Source organism: Oxyura jamaicensis, chromosome 5 (assembly GCF_011077185.1).
Source record: "Oxyura jamaicensis isolate SHBP4307 breed ruddy duck chromosome 5, BPBGC_Ojam_1.0, whole genome shotgun sequence".
Lineage (NCBI taxonomy): Eukaryota > Metazoa > Chordata > Aves > Anseriformes > Anatidae > Oxyura > Oxyura jamaicensis.
The window spans coordinates 51,536,073-51,544,474 of record NC_048897.1 but is presented as its reverse complement, the minus strand read 5'-3'; positions in this window follow the sequence as shown (position 1 = coordinate 51,544,474).

Below are 8,402 nucleotides of genomic sequence, written 5' to 3'. Positions count from 1 at the left end.
CCAAGCCCGCTGTGGTGCTGCCTCCGTCCCAAAACGCCAGGCACGGGGCCGAGGAATGCCAGATAACGGGGAGGGAAGTGTCAGCCTCCCCCTCCCGACGGGGGGCTGAAATAAATCAGGCTCACATCCCTGGCGTCCCCGCCGGGAATCGCGTCCCCACTGCGGGGGGGCGGGGGGGGGGCGACCCGAGGTCCCCTTGTCCCCGGGGGGCAGGGGGCGAGCTGGTGTTGCCGGGGCAGCTCCCACCCCATCGGAGGGGACAGGGCCGGGAGCCCGGCTGTGACAGCAGGGACACGTCTGCCATCCCCCTGGCCGCTCGCCTCCAGCCCTCGGACGGGAACGCTTCGCCTGGCCCCGAAAAAACATTAGGGCTTCGAGCGGGGTCCAGGCCAGCTGGACGCAAGCCGCCGCCTTCCAGGAGCTCCCCGTGCCAAACGCGTGGCTTTCCTCTGGAGCTCTGACACCCCGCAGGCCGCCCGGGGAAATCGGGCGCTGTCCAGAGACTGCAGCCCCCCGGCCCTGTCCCCGTCCCCCCCCCCCCGGCACCCCCGTATATCCCCCCACCACCCCCATGCTCTGGGGTTTCTGCCCCAGGGGAAAATTGGGGACCAGGACATCCCTCCTGTAGGGGAAGGTGGCCCTGGGGGCGCAGAGGAGGTGGGGGGCTCGAGTTCCTCCCCACGATGAGCGTCTCCCGGGGGAACTGTCACTGCCTGCGGCTGTCCCCGGCCGGGTCTGAGTGAAAGGGGACCCCCTGGGGTAAGGGGAGCTCCAGGGGATGGGGTGGGGATGGGATGGGGATGGGGATGGGGATGGGATGGGGATGGGATGGGGATGGGATGGGGATGGGGATGGGGATGGGATGGGGATGGGATGGGGATGGGGATGGGGATGGGATGGGGATGCGATGGGGATGGGGATGGGATGGGGATGCGATGGGATGGGATGCGATGGGATGGGATGCGATGGGATGGGGATGGGGCTAGGGGTGGGATTGGGGATGAGGATCGGGATGGAGATGGTTTGGGATGGTATGGGGATGGGATAGGATGAGGACAAGGATGTGGATGGGCTGCTCTCACCCACACTGAGTTTTGGGGAGGGAGGTGCTCATGGGGACTGATCCCTGTAATTGCTTCCACGTGGCTGAACAGAGCCTCTGGCTGGGGTTTAGCTCTTCCCTTAGCCTGGGCATAAACAAAAGGAACAGACAGGCCTGTTCTCGGTGGTGTTTTGTACAGAAACAGCTGTGGTGAAGCTGGAGGAGGTGGAGGATGCTCTGCAGGAAGGGGCTGGGTCCCACCAGCAACCACATACACCACAAGTCCCTCTCCCTAAACAGCCAGGGCTGCCCCTCAACCAGGCTGGGGGTGAGGAAGAGGATGGGAAGGGCTGGGGAAGGCCTGGCACTGTGGTCTGAGCTGGATCAAGCGGGGCCATGGAGTCAGGAAATCCCGGCAGCCTTTTCCTCGGGGCCCCGCAGCCCTCCGAGGACCGTGGGCACGCGGAGGTGAGCAGGAAACGCGCCTCTCCTGGGACAGCTGGGAAGCAAAACCCCGCTCCTGGCAGCCCCAGAGATGCTGCCCACGCAGGATGGGGCTGGGGGTGCTCAGTCTGGGGGCGAGGGTTGGGACAGGGAGCCCAAATTTCGGGGGTTTTGGCCAGCAGGACCCTGCCAGGCCAGCAGCTCACCATGGTGGTGAGCATTCCTCCTCCTGGCAGACGCCGCGAGCACAGGTGAGCAGAAGTTGAGCTCGAGCACAACCCTTACGGGACACCAGAGAATCCACACGGGCTGGGTGAGCGCAGAGGCAGTGTCAGGGGACATCCCTGGTCCCTGCAGAGCCTTTGGTGCTGCACGTCCCCTCTCTGTGCCCTGACATGGCTTGGGACAAGGCCGTCCTCACAGGGGGAGAGGCTGTCCGGGGAAGACGGGGCTTCGGAGACCCAGTGGGGCCGTGCTACAGGAAAATAAGGCTTTTACGGGAAAAAATAAGGAGGGTTTCTCTCCCCTGGGCTACTCAGCTGGAGCAGGAGGGCAGGAAGGAGTGGAGAGGAGAAGCAAGCCAGGCACTGCTCTGGCAGGCAGGATGGCAGGCGCCCAGCGCGCCCAGCACCCCGGGGACCGGGGAGGGGGCGCAGATGCTGAAAAACTCCCCGAGGCACCCACGGCCCACAGCCATCACTCTGGGATTTACAAAGTATTTTAAGGCATAAAGGTAAAAAATAAAATAAATAAAAAATAAAAAAAAAATTGCTTTTATTTTAATCTCTGGGGCTCTCCTTCCTTCCTTCCTTCCTCTCTCCCAGCGCCGCTGTGAGGCTGCCTTCGCTCCAGCAGCTGCCGGATGAGCGCACTGAGCCCCCCCGCGCCTGGTGCTGAGCGATGGCTCTGCTGCAGCCCCCAGGGATCCCCCCCAGGCCTTATTAGGTCCAGTCTCCAGCCAAAGCCCTGGAAGAGGGGCTCAGGCCACCAGGCAGGGCAGCCTGGGGGGGGGTTTGCGGTCAATATTTGCTGGGGTGGGAGCATGTGCAGCTTGGGGACAGCGTGGGGTAAGGAAAAAAGATAAAAGCTGTGGCTGGTGTGGCCATGCCCTGCATTTCCAGGGCTCCTGCATTTCCCTCACACAGAGAAACACTCCTTATTTTTTCCCCATCCTGCAGGATCTGGCCCCAGACAGGCTCCAGGCCGTGCTGATGCAGCTTTGGGGCACTGCTGTGGGGCATTTACACCCTGAATCGAGAGTCCCCTGCAGAATTCCCTCTGCCTTAGGAGTTACGTGTCCTTAGGACCTTCCTTTTGCCAGCAGCCTCGCAGCTGGGACCCAGGGGCTTGCTGGGCAGCACCGTCACAGATGGGGCCACCCCTGCTCCATGCCCAACCAGAGCTAAGGGCTCCCCAAAACCCCTCTCCAACACATTTTGTCACCTCCTCGGCACTCCGGCGCTGACCCCCAGATGCTCCGGGTGACTAAGCCCCGCAATTAAGCCTCCTTTCGTGCAGCAGAGCAGCTTCCTGCCTTTGTCTTCCCCCTGACAGCCTCATTTAGCCACATTTTCCTGGCTCGGGCTCTGCCGCCAGCCTTCGTCCCGCGGAGCTGGGAGCAGGGGAACTGTCCCCTGATGTCCCCTGATGTCCCCCGGTGTCCCCCCGGCACGCAGCGGTGGGCCAGAGACACGGCTTTTAGGATTTGCTCTTTAAATCGAAGACTGCTGCGGACCCCGGGAGCGTTTCACGCCCAAAGGGATTTGGGGGCCAGCTGGGGACAAGAGCGCTCGGGCTATCCGAAAATTCACGGCGAAATGAGGAAACACATGGGCAGCACATCTGGGGAGCCGCCCGCTCCTCCCAACCCATTCCCAGCCCACCAGGACACGTCCCCGCGGTGGCACGGGCCGTGCTGTGCTTGGGATTTGGGGGAGCTTTTGGGTAACCCCATCCCCAGGGACTGAGGTCCCTTCCCCACGGCAGCTGGGGTGCGCCCGCGGCCAAGGCTGGGCCCCCGAAGGGGGGAAACACGAGGCTTAGACAAGAGCAGAGGGTTTTTTTGCTCTTGTAACCCAAACCGCGGCGTGCCAGAGGAGCTGCAGCTGCAGAATAGATCAGTGGTGGCTGTACCTCCTGGGGAGACGCATCCTCACCCCCCTGCAGCAGCCCGGGCGGGCTCCAAGCAAAATAAAAACCCTTTCCTGGCCGCCGGACTGAGCTCGGCGCTCTGGGTCTGGTGGGAAGCAGCCACAATTTGAGGGAAAAAGGAAAGAAAGGGGTAAATTTATGGCAGGGTGAAGTGCTGGCAGGGCTCCAGGCAGGCTCCAGGCATGGCCAGGGCAGCTCAGCCTTTGCGTTGCATGGGCAGGTGAGACGTGGTGAAGAAAGTCCTGGTTTTGGGGACACAAAGCTGTCCCCAGAGCGGATTGGAGAGGGACAAGGTGACGCTGTCCTGCTCTGCCGAAGGGAGGGAGTCACCATCCTGGGCCTGAGCTGGGGCATGTGCAGGGCGGTGATGGCCTGGGAAGGAAAATGACATGAGATGAAATTAAATGAAATAAAGAGTGAAATAGGGAAAGGGAAAGGGAAAGGGAAAGGGAAAGGAGATGATGAAGAAAAGGACAAAGAAAAGATGAAGATGAAGAAAAGATGAAGAAAAAGGGAAGGGAAGGAAAAAAGAAAAAGGAAAAAAAAAGGGAAAAAAATAAAAAAGAAAATAAAAAGAAAATAAAAAAATAAAAAAGAAAAAAGAAAAAAAAAGAAAAAAGAAAATAAAAAAATAAAAAAGAAAAGAAAAAAAAAAGAAAAAGAAAAAAAGAAAAAGGGGAAAAAAAAGGAAAAATGGAAAAAATGAAGAAGGAAAAAAAGGAAAAGGTCCCCTTTTCCCTCCAAGGAAAAAGGGGAAAAAGGAAAAAGGGAAAAAGGAAAAAGGAAAAATAGAAAGGCAACGGAAAATTTTTAAAAAAGGAAAAAAGAAAACAAAAAGGGGAAACAAAAAAGGAAAAAAATAAAAAGAAAAAAAAGGAAAAGGAAATTAAAAGAAAAAAGGAAAAGGAAAAGAAATAAAAAGAAAAATAAAAAAAAGGAAAAGGAAAAGAAAAAAAGGAAAAGAAAAAAATGAAAAGGAAAAGAAAAAAAAGAAAAAGAAAAAGAAAAAGAAAAAAAAAAAAAAAGAAAAATAAAAAGAAAAAGAAAAAAAAAAAAAAAGAAAAAAAGAAGGAGGGAAGGCGGAGTCCCGCGGCCGCTCGGGGCGGTGCCGGAGCCGCTCGGGGCTCGCTGCTGCCACCCGGTGCCCGCCCGGCCCCGGCGCAGCCTCGCACCGGCACGGGACAACGCGGGCAGACACGCGGGAACGCGCTCACAGGCACACGTGCACACGCACGCTGCCCCCTCACCAAGCTCAGCCCTATCCCCGACCCCTATCCCTGACCCCTATTGCCATATCCAACCCCTACTGCTGTCCCCAACCCCTGTCCCCAACCCCTCTCCCTGTCCCCATCCCCTATCCCCCACCCTTATTGCTGTCCCCTATCCCCGACCCCATTGCTATCCCTGACCCCTATTACTGTCCCCTGTCCCCAACCCCATCCCCAACCCCTACTGTTGTCCCCAACCCCTGTCCCCAACCCCTACTGCTGTCCCCAACCCCTGTCCCCGACCCCTACTGCTGTCCCCTGTCCCTGACCCCATCCCTGACACCTCTCCCAACCCCCATTGCTGTCCCCTGTCCCACCCCCTATCCCCAACCCCAATTTCCCCCCCAGCCCTCCCCTCTCTGTCCCCACCACCCCATGCCAGCCGCCCCTCGCCCTGCCCTTCCTGGGCTTGTGCAGTGGGGTCCGTGCCGCTCCCCCCAGCTCCTCCTGCCCCCACACTGCCCACCCAGAGCGGGGCAGGGCCGCATCCTGACCCCGACCCCCCGCAGCCCCCCGTCACCCTGCTGGGGACATTTTCCAAGCAATAACAGCTGGAAGCAATCAGTGGCACTTCTCCGCCTGGGTCACCGCTGGCTCAGAGCAGGGCTGCGTTCCCTGCGCCCCATGGCCACTTCTGGGGACACCTGGGGTCCCCAAAGACCCCTTGAGGGGACACCTCCGCTCTTCCAGAAGCAGGGACACAGGAACTGCCCAGAGCTGGGCTGCTCGAGCCGGTTGGAAGCAGGATGTCCGGGCACAGCTGAGACCCTCAGTGCATCACCGCAGCATGAAGTGCCCCAGGAGGGAAATTTCGGGGCATCGCCGCTCCGATTTCATGCTCCTGGCAGGCAGGAGGCTGGCTCTTCCCCGTAGGACCCTCCCAGCCTCGTTTGCTCAGGATGCGAGCATCCAGCGAGCGCTGCCAACACCGCCGCTCCCGGCCAGCCGCGTCCCTCGCCGCCTGCCAAAACCCTCCCCGTCTAACGGGCTCTAAATTAGGTTATTCGGATACCGATAAAAACACTTCCAAAGCGAGTGAGGAGCTGGAAGAGGGTGAGAAATCTCCGGTGGGGGGACACCCACGGCTCCGCCGGGCTTCCTCCGTGGAAAGCCGGGGCCTGGCAGTGACCCGGTGGGGCAGGCACCCGCTCAGCACCCCCGGGGCGGCGGGGAAAAGCCGCGCGGGGTCAGCGAGAGTTTTGGAAACAAAACCTGAAATTCCTCCCAGATGCTTCAAGTTTTTCCAGCTCCTCATTTGTCTTCTGGGTTTTGCGGCGTGCTGCTTTTTCTTCCGCTTTGGGTTGTTTTGATCCTTTTTTTTTTTTTTTCCCTTCCCCACTCTCTCCTCCAGGAATGCGAGCGGCGAGAAGAGGGTCACGTCGGAACCATGACGAACGGGGGAGGTTCGTCATCGGCGGTGACGAGCCTTTCTCAAAATCATTTTCCCCCGAATAGCTGCAGTTTACACAAAACCCACGCCAAGAGGAGAGCTAAACGGGGAGCGGGAGCATCTGGCTGCCCACGCCGCTTTCTCCCCTGGGGCAGGGAAAGGAGGGAGATGAGTCTGAGGTTGTGCGGCTGACCGGACACCCGCCCTGACCCCGCAGCAGGCTGGAAGGCAGCGCCCGTGCTCGTGGCCATCTCCTGTGCCATGGGGGCATGGCTGGACCGGGAGGTTGTCCCCAAAAGCCATCTCGGTCCCCATCGCCCCGCCACTTTGGGCGTTTTGGGGACATGAACAAGCATCCCCACGTCCTCAGGGTTCCCAGCCAGCCCTCCAGTGCCGGTGCAGCCGGGGACGGCACCCGCTCCAAAAAAGGGCTGACTTTTGTCGAATTTCCTCCTCCTCTCCCCGGGCGACAAATGTCTGCTGAATTTGGCCTTCTGGCGTTGCCCAGCCTGGCGAGGAACTCCCCGGCGGCGACGCTTTGGCCTCTTTTCCACCCCAGCAGCGTGTGCCCCGTGGTGACGTGCCCTTCCGAGGGTGGCCCCGGAGTGACGGGTGCCAGCACCCCGTAACGCGCTCAGCGCGCGAAGCCCAGGGGCTTCACCTTGCGAGGCAGCTCCTGCGGATGGCTGCAGCTCACCGGGGTGGGCTTCCAGCACAAAGCAGCACGGTTCTGCCAGGAGCAAGGACGAGGAGCGGGGCCAGCAGGACGGCCACGGAAAGCGACGCATGGGCTGCGGCACCGCGGAGGGCTCCGCGCAGGGGGGCTGCCACCAAAACGTCGGTGCCGTGCTCCGCAGCGCCACGAGGCTCCACGTACGGCCCCACGGCGATGCTCTTCGCCCAGAAGGCGCTGGCAGTCAGGGCACTGAAGAAGGCAGCGTGCTTCTTCTCCGCGTGCCCACCCGGAGCATGTCACGGCGGTGGCCGTCCCCGCGCAAGCTGAATTTCTTCTCCCCCCCCGAGATCCCCAGGCAGAAACACTCGCCGGGTTTGCGTTTAGCCCTAGCGAGGGCAGCACTTCAACGCCCACACGTGCGAGAACGCCGAGCGGCGGCGAGGCTTACCTTCATTTCTTCCCGAGCTCAAACTCTCGGTGCCCTCCGTGCCGCAGGTGGCTGGATGTCACCCTGCCCGCAGCCCGAGAGATCCAGCCCACCGCTACAACGTGCCAGCTCGGCTGTCTGGGCCGGGCACCGAGCGCCTTTCCCACCCCTCCTGTCATCTTGATACTTTCCTGTGCTTCTCGCACACTCAACTAGAGCAGCAAAAAAGGGGCCCGAAAGCAGACGGCCGTGGTTTCGTGCTTATTCATCATCACATGTATCCTGCGAGCTGCGGTACGCTGGAGGGGCCGCTGCTCTTCCTGCAAGAGGCGCTGGGGGCTTCGCCCAAAGCTTGCTCCTGCCACGGCCGGGCTCTGCCGCGGGCACGGAGGGGCTGGGACCCTGCACGGGGGGTTCAGCGGTGGTCCCATGCCAGGGCAGGCATGTGGGGGGCTGTAGGAGCAGTGGGGGGCTGTAGGAGCAGTGGGGGGCAGGCAGGAGCGATGGGCAGCAGACAGAGCCCTGCAGTGAACGGCCTCAGGGGAATCTCTGCCCATTTCCCTGCCCTCCCTACCTCAGTGCAGCATCTGGGCCTGACACCAGCCCTCTACCCCGTAGTCCCCTCTAGGGACTCAGCCCCAACCCCGTTACTTATCCCTGCACCAGGGGCACAGCCCTGATCACCCCAGGTGTCCAGTCTGTGACCCCCCGGGGGCTCAGCCCCTGGCCCCTGCCCTGAGACCCCCCCAGGGGCTCATCCCCAACCCCTACCCACATCCCCAGCCCCCGCAGTAGCTCATCCCCGACCCCTTCCCACCCCCTCAGTCTCCCCAGAACCTCTCCCCCCACCTTCCCTACCCCCCAACCCCCCCCAGCAGCTCACCCCCAGACCCCTTCCCACCTCCTCAGCCCCCCCAAAAGCTCACCCCCTCCACCCCCCACCCCCTCAGGAGCTCATCCCCAACCCCTTCCCACCCCCTCACACCCCCAGAAGCTCCCCCCCA